Here is a 14,730-nt window from a genome sequence, read left to right on the forward strand (position 1 = left end):
CTGATAGCATCGCAGGCTGGGTGTGTACAGCAAGAGTGTGTGTCCAAGATGCAGAGCTCCATTGCAGCCAGACTATGAGGGCTCTTTCACAGGTCAGCAGTTGGCCAGGGAGACAAAGACCAAGGGTTTTTTAAGGTTTTGGGGCCTTTGTTTTAAAAGCCCTCCTTGATGGGATATTGATAGGTTTTTGGATATTGGGATATTGATGGGATATTGATAGGTATATATATATAATATATAGATATATATATATATATATTTATATATATATATATATATATATATATATATAATTATAAGAGTTTGACTGAGTAAATATTCATCAATTTAACATTTCATTATTATCAATTTTTTTTAAGTTTTACTTTTTTAAAAGTACACGACAACATATGTAAGAAATATATAAAATTGTAAACTTTTTTTTTCATAATATCTATTATTAAGCAAAATCTATTTTAAAATATATACTGTATGTTTGCGTATTTATATATACATAATAAAAAGTACACATACATATAGTATGTAAACAAAAACTTTTAATTTGGATATGATTAATCGCAATGAATCATTTGACAGCACTAATATATATATAGTGGTGTGAAAAAGTGTTGGCCCCCTTCCTGATTTCTTATTTGTTTGCCACACTTTAATGTTTCAGATCACCAAACAAATTTAAATATTAGTCAAAGATAACACAAGTAAACACAACATGCAGTTTTTAAATGAAGGTTTTTATTATTAAGGGCAAACAAAATCCAAAATGACATGGCCCTGTGTGAAGAAGTGTTTGCACCCCTGTTAAAACTGTTGTTTATCACACCTGAGTTCAATTTCTCTAGCCACACCCAGGCCTGATTACTGCCACACCTGTTCGCAATCAAGAAGACTCTTAAATAGGACCTGCCTGACAAAGTGAAGTAGACCAAAAGATCCCCAAGAGCTAGACATCATGCCGAGATCCAAAGAAATTCAGAAAAAAATGAGAAAGAAAGTAATTGAGATCTTTCAGTCTGGAAAAGGTTATAAAGCCATTTCTAAAGCTTTGGGACTCCAGAGAACCACAGTGAGAACCATTATTCACAAATGGCAAAAATATGGAACAGCGGAGAACCTTCCCAGGAGTGGCTGGCCGACCAAAATTACCCCAAGAGCACAGCAACGACTCATCCAAGAGGTCACAAAAGACCCCACAACAACATCCAAAGAACTGCAGGCCTCACTTGCCTCAGTTAAGGTCAGTGTACATGACTCCACCATAAGAAAGAGACTGGGCAAAAATGGTCTGTATGGCAGAGTTCCAAGACAAAAACTGCTGCTAAAGGCTCGTCTCAGTTTTGCCAGAAAACCTCTTGATGATCCCCAAGACTTTTGGGAAAATACTCTGTGGACTGACAAGACAAAAGTTGAACTTTTTGGAAGGTGTGTGTCCCATTACATCTGGTGTAAAAGTAACACCGCATTTCAGAAAAAGATCATCATACCAACAGTAAAATATGGTGGTGGTAATGTGATGTTCTGGGGCTGTTTTGCTGCTTTAGGACCTGGAAGACTTGCTGTGATAAATGGAACCATGAATTCTGCTGTTTACCAAAAAATTCTGAAGGAGAATGTCCGGCCATCTGTTCGTGACCTCAAGCTGAAGCGAACTTGGGTTCTGCAGCAGGACAATGATCCAAAACACACCAGCAAGTCCACCTCTCAATGGCTGAAGACAAACAAAATGAAGACTTTGGAGTGGCCTAGTCAAAGTCCTGACCTGAATCCTATTGTGATGCTGTGGCGTGACCTTAAAAAGGCTGTTCATGCTCGAAAACCCTCCAATGTGGCTGAATTACAACAATTCTGCAAAGAAGAGTGAACCAAAATTCCTCCACAGCGCTGTAACAGACTCATTGCAAGTTATCATAAATGCTTGATTGCAGTTGTTGCTGCTAAGGATGGCCCAACCTGTTATTAGGTTTAGGGGGCAAACACTTCTTCACACAGGGCCATGTAGTTTTGGATTTTGTTTTCCCTTAATAATAAAAACCTTCATTTAACAACTGCATGTTGTGTTTACCTGTGTTATCTTTTACTAATATTTACATTTGTTTGATAATCTGAAACATTAAAGTAAATAAGAAATCAGGAAGGGGGCCAACACTTTTTCACACCACTGTCTGTGTGTGTGTGTGTGTGTGTGTGTGTGTATCTAATGTTTCAGATCATATATATATATATATATATATATATATATATATATATATATATATAATTAGATATGCATGACAACATATGTAAGAAATATGTAAAATTGTTAAAAAAAAAAAAAAAATAAGAAGAATTGGACAGTAACAGAAACTGGATTGGTTTTGAAAACTGAAAGAATTTGAGTAATATACAATTACATATTTATTTGTATTAAATTACACACATTATATGAATATAGCATTTTAAAAAGTGCACATCAACATATGTAAGACATTTAACTGTTTAAAAAATGAAAAGGAATATGAGCAACAAAAAATGAAATAAGAATATTTCTAAATACTAATAAGAAAATGTCTAAATATATTTAAATACTATTATATATATATATTTAAATACTATAATATATTTATATGTATATATATATATATATATATATACACACACACACACACACACACACACACAAACACGCACGCACATATGTGTGTGTGTATTTGAGTGTATATTAAATTACACACATTATAAAATACAAGTAATTATACTGCCCCAACAAACACGTAAAAGTATAATCTCTACACAAACTTATAATCTCCAGCAATGCATTGTGGGTAATTGTTTTGTGTTTTTGGAGTACATAAAGTCAGCCTAATCAGGGGAGGCAGGACAAAGTCAAAACAAGACAGGACTAAAACAAAAACACTACTAACCTTTAGTAACTTCCACATCTTTGCGGTCGCCTGCCAGGGTGGTATAGATCTTCCTAATGAGCTCCATGTTGTTTAGCAGAGAGTTGAAGCCATTAAAGTAGGAAAAGCTGACCTGATGTGACGTACTGCCACCGGCCGCCCGCAAAATTGGCAGACATTTGAACGAAGACATCCTTTTACGAGGGACAGAGGTGATAAATAGCTGAGAATTCTATGGAGTGCCAAACATTAATCAAGCTAGAGTGCGGCGACATCTTTAGCACTTCCACCCCACAGAGCGCTAAATAAATACATGTGTTTCACAGAAAGGCACACTGGTAATTTCAGAGGGATTCAAGCTCGAGGGCCATTTTTAATTAAGCTGTTTTATGAGAACAGGGACATATAAAGTGGAAAACTAACATGAGGTACATTTTTAAATAGCATCTGACAGAATGCTTGGTGTAAAAACTCCCTTTACCACTCTGATAGCAAAAGAAAATGGGCAAAAGAAAAAGAAAATTAGCCAATGACTAATTTCATTTATGCTGTAATAATAAGCATTTATGAAATATAACATTTTTCAAACTAGACTAGACGAAGTGTAGTTTGGCTAAAATATTGCTTGTATAGTTTTCTTCAGGCCTAAGAGGGATTGGAAAGAAAAGTGAAAACAGATTGTCTCTCACTAGATGGCGCTGTGTGCTTTGCAGAAATGGAGGTGTCTACCTGAAGCCACAAAATCAGACCTGCTCTGAAGTTTCCTTAACCAAGAGGTCATTTGTAAAATCCCTGCATAAACCTGCCCATAAAAAGTATAAACCTTTATGTAGATGGGATAAAATGTTTACACCTCCTGTCTTGTTTTGCAAGGCATCTAAATTAGAGGATTGATTGTATAGACTGGGTCTGAGGAGCGTATTGTCTTTAATTTATTTCTAATGGCCTCGAAATTGTGTGTTTACAAACATCTCCTAGAATCCCAAGGTTTATGAGGCACAAACCGTGGAGAAAATGACAGACTCCACCGAGTGAGTATAAAACAGACCACTTACACATACACCTAGCAAATAAATATCTCCCAGTGGTTTACATGAAACAAAAGTCTATCACAAAAAAGTCATACAGTACACCCACTGGCTGAAATAGCTAAAACATAAATAAAAATAAACAAACTCACTGCAACTAAGCATTCCTTCACAAATGGTGTGAGTATGTGGGGTCTGATGGTCACCATGATGTCCCTGAAGTCCAGAGCGGTGACGGTGCCTGTCTTGGCCTTGTCTCTTTGTATAAAAGCCTGTCTGGCATGTTCTAGCTGCATCTCCTGCAACACAATACATGTCAATAAGTCTGTGCATGCTGGCAGTTTACAGAATGCTGAATTGGAGCGATTTGTACTGAGAAAAACACACACACACACACACACACACACACACACACACACACACACACACACACACTGATATATTACATGCATGTGATTTTATGCATGTGATCCATTATGTACAGCTGGCCTTAATTATGTAAAAATGCAAATGTAAATCATTTCTTTGAATGGTTAAAGCAGCTGCAGATGATATATAAATATTAAATATAAAGACTATATAAGTAAATATAATGATTAAATGAACCCTGTGCATAGATCTAAATCAAAATATATGAAAATATTTAGTCTAAAACATTAAAAAAGGATTTATATGCATCAATTATGATACTATTTATTTTACTTCATAATCATAAATGCATTTTTTAATATATTTAAAAAATTAAATTGATTGTTTAAAAAAATATATTATTTTAAATGTTAAAAATATTTATAAATATATTATAAATTATAAAAGTATCAGTTTATATGCTCATGATGTTTCAATGAAATAACCGTTATGTGTTTGTTGTTATTTTCAATTAATTTATTTGCTTTAAGACATCTGCTGGAAAGACGTTTGGAGAGGAAACTCTCATTTTGTTGATTGTGCAACTCATCTGAAAAGGCTGCAGTATCACATCAGGAGATGAGAATGACTTTCTTACACATCTCAGGCTTTTAAAGAGAGTTGTTTTTCTTTCTTCCCGCAGCTACCGCTCCAAAACACTAGAAATATAGGTCTGCTGTGCGAATGGACGTGTCTTCGTATAGAAGAAACGTCTGCTCACAAAACACTATTAGAGAAAATGTCAAAGCTTTGAATGTCACACTCCATGCTAACCTATTTCTGATATTATAGAAATGTCACTGTCCTAATAAAAATACAGCGATAATACAGTTACAGACTGTTGCCGGTAATTTCACTATTATTAACCTATTTTTCACATCAGTATACTTATTTGAATATTTGCAAGACACATTAAAGTAAATGCTAGAAAAACAAAGAAGCTGACTTCACATCTTACACTGTGCAGTCTCCTGTGCTTTTCGAAAACACACAAACAATGTTTTAAACAAGGAGGAAATGCCAGTAGCAGTGTAAATAAATAAAACAAGGGCAGAGGTAGGGCAAAATATTATCTGGCTACAGATTTTTCCTGTCTTGCATTGTGCTGCTCCAGCCACAAGCATGTGGAATTGCATAATCATTGTGGATCTGAACCTTACAGTTTACAGTTAGTCTCTTAAAACCTTAAATTACTGCAACTGTGAGTGTTTCAAAAGCATGCTTTTTATTTAGGGAGGAGAAGAACTGAACCCCCGAAAGCTAATATTGAAACCACCATGGCATTTATTGTGCCTTTAATTGTCTTTGGATTCAAATAAAAACATTTGATGAGCCACCTCTGTTTGGGTCAGTTGTTTCAATTCAAGCGCTGGCATTAAAACTGCATTTAAACAGCTGTTAAAAATATCTGAGAAGTCTTAAAGATCTCATCATCTAGTCTTAAAGATCTCATCATCTAGTCAAGATCTCATTTACTTTTCAAGTTAAAAAAAAAAATTGCAGGATCTTAGACCTTTGGCTATGACAGTAATACCGTTTCTGACAGCAGAGCCAGATTTCCGACATGTCATATTTGCAGGTGGTCATGAAGTCAGTGTTGGAAAGCATCCATTCATAAAGGAATATAATTCTGAGAATTTGTGGATTTCATAGAGAGTAATTCAGAATCTACAGCTTTTTTCTCATACGTACGTGAAGCTGCTGGTTCATTTTTACAGTGCAGCGTGATATTGTATCAGTGCTGTAGTGGATAAAATTGAACAGTTAACACTGACCGGATTTTCAAATCACTCCAAACGACCATAAAAAATAAAAAGTTGCCAATTCAAAGAAAATGAAAATAAATTAAACAGGAAATGTGTTTTTTCATCGTTTTCAAGTTCCAAAAACAAAATTAATCCCGTCTTGGCCACAAACACAATATCGGCGTGTTTCTCGCAGTTTCCCAAAAACCCATCTGGTCCAAGTTAAGTTTAATATAAAAAGCTCATTCAGATATAGTGAGTGTAGATGCAAACTTGGCACAGCCGACCCCTCACACCCCCTCTGCCCACTCTCAGGTCTAGACGCTACATAGGAAAATGTCTTGCACACCACAAATACAAAAGGAATACTGCTATTCTTCTTGCAGGAGAAAACCTTTACCTGTTTTTGGGGAATCGCTAGACTGCACTGAGGTTACGTCACCTAATGAGAAACAAATGCTGGCATAGGAATATAACTCCAGTGTTTCATTAATGACTAACTAGGTCAATATGCCTCGTTGTGCTGTGGGAAACGGTGCCCAGAACTGTGTGTCAATCTAGGCGAGACCAGGCACAAAATATACCAAACAAGAAATTACATCGATCTGAGCTCTGCAGCGGTGAAGGAACATATGTGACGGGGATAGTATGAAAGTGAACGTGTTTGGCTGTACGTGGGGGGGAAAGGTGGGGTGCAAGAGGATCAGAGAGAAATTAGACAGTAGTCATACCCACCAGCAGAAACTGAATGAACTCCCCGTAGTTAAGGTGTTTCTTCCTCTCGGCACCAAAGTGGAGCTGAACAAATTCCGAGTTCCAGTTAAAGGGGATGTGCTGGTGTATAGTGGTCTGACCGAAAACTTGTTTCACATTCTCTGAAATCAGAGATAAGCCTGACGTCAGAAATGTCATTGTTGAGGATTGAGTTACAAAACTATGCATTGTTAGATTTTAGTACTGCCAAAACAAGGATCTAAAAGTAAACCTTGTTTAGAAATACAAGGCATCAAACTGATTTTTTTTATTTTAATTATTATTATTTAAACATGAAAATACACATAAAGCATTTTGGAAAAAATAATACAAATAAAAACCATTATGTAATGTATTATATCAAATGAAGCAGATATATTTAAGATTTGGCACTTTTATAAATTTAAGTCATTGAACGTGACTCTTTATACAGAAATTCAGATGTTCTTGCTCTTGGATCATCTCAAATCATGAGGGAGAACTTGATCAACATGTTTTACACAAAACTGGCGTTCATCAAATTAAAAAAAGACATTTTGACTTCTAAGTTCATTTTTCAATTCAACTGTTCACTCATATGCTGATGATATAAATTGTAATAAAACATATTCATTAAATTAGAAAATAAAAGGCTAAACAGAAGTGGCAAAATATGTCTTTGCGATAAAGATGACAATAAAAGCAAAGAAAAATGGGGTCGAAGGTTTTGCTGAGAAGCATTCCTCATGGAGCGTGGCAGTTCCAACAGGTTTTTCTTATTTATTGCAAATGATATACAGTAAGCAGTCATTTAGCAGATGCTTTTTATATTGCATTACAACAGAGTTCCACTGTGGAGCTACTCCAGACCTTTATTTTATCAGTGTTTATGAACCTGTCAACACATCTCTGTCCTTCTTTCTTTATATCGCTTTGGAGTCGCATGGCAGCCTGCAAGTTTATTACCTCTAATTCACCTAATTGAAGTTGAAGGGGGGAGAAAAATGAAAAAAAAAAAAAACCTAGTCATTCATTAATTAAAACCTAAATTTTCCAAACCCTTAAAAATATCCCTTCATAATATGACTTGCAATGACAGGGTTTATTAAATGGTGAAAAAAGACTGTTTAATGTAACAGCAAGAGACCTTTAATGCTTTTAATGACATTAAGAGGGTTATAAACGGAGTCTCCTTTTCACTTTAACACAGAGCGGCATTTCATTTTCCTACCCTCTGTATCGCATCACAATAAAGTGACTTTGACATGAAAATAATCTTAGTCAGAAGTTATTTGCTATTTATGTTGACGTGATTGCTGCAGTTGAAAAACAGGTGTATGAGACAAATACTGCCTATATGTTCTCATTACAGCTCAACCCAGATGTACCACTGACAGCATGAACAACAAGAGACCTTTGAAAGGCACAGAAACATCACCTCTAAATAACAGAGTCATTTCAATACAAAATATGCATATGTGCATGTATTATCTGATCTTATTCCCTATTGACTAAAACAGGTTGATGAAAGTCTCTTTCTCTCCTCCTAGGCACTTTGAGTAGTGCATTTGAAATTAGTCAATTAGGGAAATTTAAGGCATGAGATACACACATGCATTCTTCTTGTGCCAAGTTCTTTTGCAACATGAATATAACCGCAAAAGCAGCTTCTCATATTATTGGTGCATTACTATTCTTTGTTCTTAGTCTTGTCTGGAAGCAGATAACAACAATGAATGTATAGTGGAAGATTACACTGATGTCCACTAGGGACTGTTTAAAATCGATCTGCATTTTGAAGATCTCTGGCAGTGGATTAATAAACCTGATTAAGAGTTTTACCTTTACTGATCCTGTAGTACTTTGCTAAATGACAGGAATCTGTCGTTCTAAGCAAGCATTCAGATTAGACTACTTAACATTAGCCCTTTTTTTTAGGCCGGTGGCTGAACATAAGGTGCTTTGGAATTATACTTGATAACCTCACTGAGTTAGACATTCAGCTGATATAATTAGCCTACAGTTTAGGCCAAAACAAGGATTTTCATGTAATGGAAATTTAAATTAATTTCTATGCTTGAAATTCTTAGAAATTCTTGTGATGAAAAAAGCAAATAAAATAGCAAAACAAAAGCAAAGCAAATAAAAAAAACAAAGCAAAACACACAAAAAAACAAAACAAGAAAAAGCAAAGCAAAGAAAAACAAAACAAAAAGCAATGCAAACAAAAAACAAAGCAAAACAAAACAAAGACAAGACAAAAAGCAAAGAAAAAACAAAAAAGCAAAGCAAAGAAAAGAAAAACAAAACAGGGATGTTTTTACAAAAAGTGAAGTGCCTAACAAGGCTTTGAGTGATTAGCCTTTATAAATCACGACAACTGTAGATTAATAAAAGACTCCAATGTTCAATAAACATTTACATTTACTATTACACATCTTTTCTGCCAAGTAATAGAGTTAATTCTCGTAACTGTAGCCTGTTTGACATTGCCAAACAACACAACGACTAGGCCCATTTATACAGAAGGCATGCAATCACAGGTGAACATTTATGAACATTTTACAATGGCTTCAAACACAGCTCATCCAATCAGAATTTGAGCTGGAACTCTGTTTTATGAAGAGTGTTGTACACTCACCAAAAGTGGCAATTCCGTTTCCAGTTTTGTCGAAGAGCTGGAAGGCAACCATGAAGAGAGCATCCGGAGCGCACAGCACCAACTCAAAAGCCAGAAACTCCTGGAAGGAGATCAACCTGATGGAGACAATCAGACTTACAGCCTACATATTGTGGACACTTCACTCAACCAGCCTGGCATTACATTATTGAATGATGAGAGGGTATCACTCACTGATTACTGCTTCTCGTCGCCAAACAAAAAAAGGTAGCACATATTTTCATTGTGAACACTTGACACTTGAGTGATTTGTTCAACTGTAATTATCAGCCTAAAATTATGATGTACAAAACATCTAAACACACAGTCCAGCTTCGATTCTAGGCCCAGAGATTAAGTGAATGACAAAACAATTTGATATAACAGGCTATTCAATGATCCCAATCTTGATTGAAGTGCTTCCAATTTGACTGTCAAATGTCATTACCTTACTGAAAATGGGACCAGATCATATAAGGCCCCCAGGATAGGAACTCAGTAAAAAATGTGATTACAACAAGTCATGCTGCAGTACAGTAAGGAAATGCTCAGGAATTACTAGTATACACACATACTACTAGTCAAAATGAGACACAGTGATTTTTATGGTCTTCTTCAACAACTTACAATGTACAGGCTTATACTAAAAATGCTTCAAAATAATGAATATATAAACTATATAGTCAAAAAATGTAAATATTCTTAAATATTTTTCTAAATATATTTTAGGGATGCACCGATATGAAAATTTTGGCCTATACCGATAACCGATAATTTTTTTTTTTTTTTTTTTTTTTTTGAAAACCGATAACCGATATGTTGTCCGATAAATCTATATCCAAATTTTTATATGCTTTTTGAGAGCCTGATTACAAAAATGTCTCATCATTAAAAGCCACATAACAAACACTTCAACATAAGCAGCCTAGTTTGAACAGTGTACATTTTAAAAATAGTTTTACTCTCCCATTACCAAATTTCATCATAAAAATAAATAAAATAATGCATAAATAATGCAAACAAGTTGTCTCAGGTCAAGTGTTTCTGAAGGATATAATGCATTATTTATCTGCTTTAAGATATCGGCCAGGTGTACCCAAACTTTTTCTGCACATTTTGAGAAATAGTTAGGAAGCTTTCTTATATTTCCACTATTATTAAATATATCAATTTTAAGATTATTTCATTAGTTCCTATATGTGTGCTCACTTTACAGTAAGGATAAACAGGTGCTATTGTTCCAAAAATATTCAAGTAAACCTGCAGAAGGATTAAAAAATTGATATCAATAAAGGGGAACAGCACTACTTCTGCAAATGACTAAAAGTTTGAATCATAATGGAGAGCATGACATTTGCTGAACATCAGAAAACACAAACATGCACACAACCGCACACATACACACGTATCTACCTCATCAAATAAGTGATTTCAGCATTCATAGGAAACCCTGGGGACCATGCAATCTAGTCTTTATTTAAGCGCAGTTCAAAGTTGCCTCAACTCCATTATGAATTTCACAAATGGATACAGCAATTACTCGAGGTCACTGCTAACGAGCAGTCCCAATGCATGCATCTCTAATTTATTTCAATTTCCAGGGAGCAATGATTACATTTCGTGGCCACTCTAATTAATTTTGTTACTGATGAAATTCAAAGGAACGGAGAATTTACGCGCTTCCAGCATGCCAAATCAGCCACATTGTGGAGTCAAGAGTAATTGTTTTATTAACTAAGCTGACAGTAGGAGAACAGGAGCCTGCTGTTTCAGAGTGGGTGGAGAGCTACAAAGGCGATCTGCTGGGCCTGGGCGTCGATGATTAAAAACAAAAAGCAATGAGAAATGATACAGATGCTGCTGCTTTTACTAAAAGAAAAGTCTACTAAAACTCAGCAAGTGATTAAAATGCATCTCCGACACCAGAAACCATAGGAAGGATACAATGGTTTTCAAATCACCAGATAGTATTGCTTTCATTTCAGATCAGCTTGATGGTCACTGTAATTGATTTTGGGAGCGTATCTGCATTAAATATCCTCCTATCAACATATACAAAAATGAGTTGTGCATGTAGTTTCCCCAGCACCATGCCAGACGTGAGGCTTATGATGGTTGATTAGCAGTTCCTTAACTACTAGACAACAATTAGGCTGGTACACAAACACCAAGATTCCGTAGCCATGAAAAACAAACTAAACTGAAGCTGAAGTAATAAGGCCAATGCAAAACATCTTCCAACCATCAACTAAAATGGCACAGAAGCAGAAGGGTTACATGGTGAATGCAAAAACTTTTCTCAAATAAGATACTGAAACAGTTTAATAATATGGGCAGTTAATGTGGAACTGTGTTTTTCTAAACTCAAACTAGAAAACATTTTTAAATAGACCACCATCCAGTTTGGGGTCAGTAGTCAGTAGGTTTTTTTGTTTGTTTGTTTGTTTTTTTAAGAAATTAATATTTTTATTTAGCAAGTACACATTAAATTGACCAAAAGTGAGAGTAAAGACATTTAGAATGTTACAAAAGAATTTCTTTCCCAAAATAAATTTTCTGTTCAACTTTCTATTCTTCAAAAAATCTTGAAAAAATACTTCACATTAAGCAACACAACTGTTATTAACACCGATCATAATAAGAATTAAAAATTGAGCACCAAATCACACTTAAGACTGCAGTAACGGTTGCTGAAAATCCAGCTTTGCCATCACAGGAATACATTTTATTTTTAAATATATTGATTTCAGATTGTAATAATATTTCACGATATTACAGTTTTTATTGTATTTTTCATTAATAAATGCAGACTTGAAATTGTTTTAAATTCTAGATCTTACACTGCAATCATTAAAACTCTGGAGAGAGACATAGAAACCAATACATTACATTTGTTGTTTATTTTTCATAGATCAGTAATATTATGTTACTATCAATTTTCAATGTGTTATGCAAATCACAACAGGCATGCGTTTTACAAATCATTTCCCAATATCTCCCAGCGGGTGCCACGCACCTTTAAATTGTGTTGTTTCTAAAAGAGAAAGATGCTGGTAAACACTGTCCTTAGCAGAAACACTATTTACAGACTTATTATTTCAGTGGTTTAGCGTAGTAGCTTTTATCCGTGACAGGTGAAGAGAGAGCACCTTCAATAAGCTCTGGCCCTGTCATTGTCACTGACAAGCGTGGATGCAGAGGGACGCAGGCTGGTTTAGCTTTCCCTGAGTGCATACCTCAGACCAGCCTGAAACCACATGGGCATGGACTGCCATTTTCTCAGCATGCGCTCTTTACAAAGTTTTAACCCCCAAGAGGCTACGGAGTTTCACACTTGAGGAGTTTTTCCATCAGAAATGGAGAGGGGAGAAAAGATAGAGGGAGAGAAGGAGAGAATGTCTGGCAGATCTTTGAATCAGCAGGGAAGTCTACATGTGTTGAATGAATGATTCAGAACCGTTGGCAGGATGCCGCTCAAACAGGGCTGAGTGAATAAAGGAGAAGTGATTCAGTGCCTGATGGATGTCACCATATCACTTGATTTATTCCAGCTCAGGAGGAGGTAGAAAATGCATCATGCTGTTTGTATCCATCTCATGAAACAGAGATAACCTGTGAATCATCTCAATCAGATGAAAACCTACCTCGGTTGTAAAACATGGCGTGTTCAGCAAAAACATCGGCATCCACACAAACATATATATATATATTTTTTTGTTACAATTTTGAATACATTTCAACATTATAACGAGCTTCATTTGTACATAAATTTATTTTAAAAAATATGAACCGCTGTGAGGGCTTCATTCCATCATAATTCTGGGACGAAGGCCTCAAAATGAACGTTTCTTCATTTGCAACATTCCACAGTCCTGACAGCATGAAGGTCCCGACCACAGCTGCCACTACGACCAAACCTCAGAAATCCATATATATCCAGATCTTTATTTAACTAGTTCAGTAACCTACATGCATTGTGCGAATAATATTAAAAAAAGATCAACCAAAAAGACAATGCTTACCAACATACTCTATGAACCTTTTTCCATAATCTTGATTAAATCAAACAACGCTCCTATTTTTTACTCAAAGCCTTGCAAATAAATAAAAAATGATGTTCAGAAAGAGAGCTCAAGCCATGATTCCATAATAGTTATCCGTTAATAGCTGAGATGCAGCAATTTATCCATCCTCAAAGTCACACAAAGCATGAGAGCTGAATGGCACAGGCAATTACAGTGCGTGTGTACCTCTCCCGGTCTATGGCAGCCCTAATAATGTGTGCCGTATGACCACATGCACTCAGCGCGGAACGCGGCCCGGCTGGTTGCCGTGGTAACGCACAATCTTTTTGGACTTACGCTTGCGTATCATTGGCCATCATTATGTATCATTAAAAGCATACATATTAATGCAAAAAGGGGTTGAGCCGTGCTGCCTGAATGGAGCAGCACCTGAACAAAGTGTGGCGTGTTAAGATGTCTGACCCTTCATCCTAATGCAGGATTAAAACCGGAAGATACCGCAGCATAATCCACATCCATTTCACAGCAAAGGCTTTGTTTATGAATCAAATGAACTATAAGCTGCAATTTACACAAGTCGTGAATTATTAATGAAAAACACAAATTCATGCTGTGTGTTGGTTATTGTCATTTAAAAACTGGAAGAAAAAAAATGTATTATTTAGGGGGCATTTTTGTTTTGTTTTTGGTAGCACAGTTTGATTTGTTTCCAAACTATAACCTGCTAAAGGTTCAAGTGCAACATAATTTAACAGCAGCAGTAGAAATAAATTCTAACCCATCTTTGGTCTGGTTCACAACACCTGCCAGTAAACCAGTGGCCTCCCTGGAAAGCTGTATGTCAGTTTGTGCCTGAAGGAACTTGGACACAAAGTCCTGTAGAGACAAACACATTGCGATCTACATTCATAATGAATCTGTATATATATATATATATATATATATATATATATATATATATATACACACACACACACACACACACACACACACACATCAGGCCTGGTGCTCTTATTTAACATTATTTTAGGATCAAGGTTTTTTACAATTACATTCCAATGGTAATAGTGATCATATTATATGTACTAAGTGATATTATTATTAAAAGCATCTTATATGTAAGGAACCCAAGCAAGCACTTGTAATGTCAAGCTCAACTTCAGCTCACTTCAAGAATGTTTAGCATCCTATAAACCCCATGACACCCATTCAAGCACTCAAGCAGACGCTGGACAGTCTTTCTGCAGGGGTTTGATG

General features: G+C 35.6%; 1 pseudogene; it reads right to left on the reverse strand.

Annotated features, from left to right (window-relative positions):
- Positions 1 to 14,354, reverse strand: part of LOC109111200 — a 39,337-nt pseudogene extending 24,983 nt beyond the window's left edge.
- Between the last annotated feature and the right edge of the window lie 376 nt (positions 14,355 to 14,730).

Source organism: Cyprinus carpio, chromosome B19, assembly GCF_018340385.1.
Source record: "Cyprinus carpio isolate SPL01 chromosome B19, ASM1834038v1, whole genome shotgun sequence".
Taxonomy (NCBI): domain Eukaryota; kingdom Metazoa; phylum Chordata; class Actinopteri; order Cypriniformes; family Cyprinidae; genus Cyprinus; species Cyprinus carpio.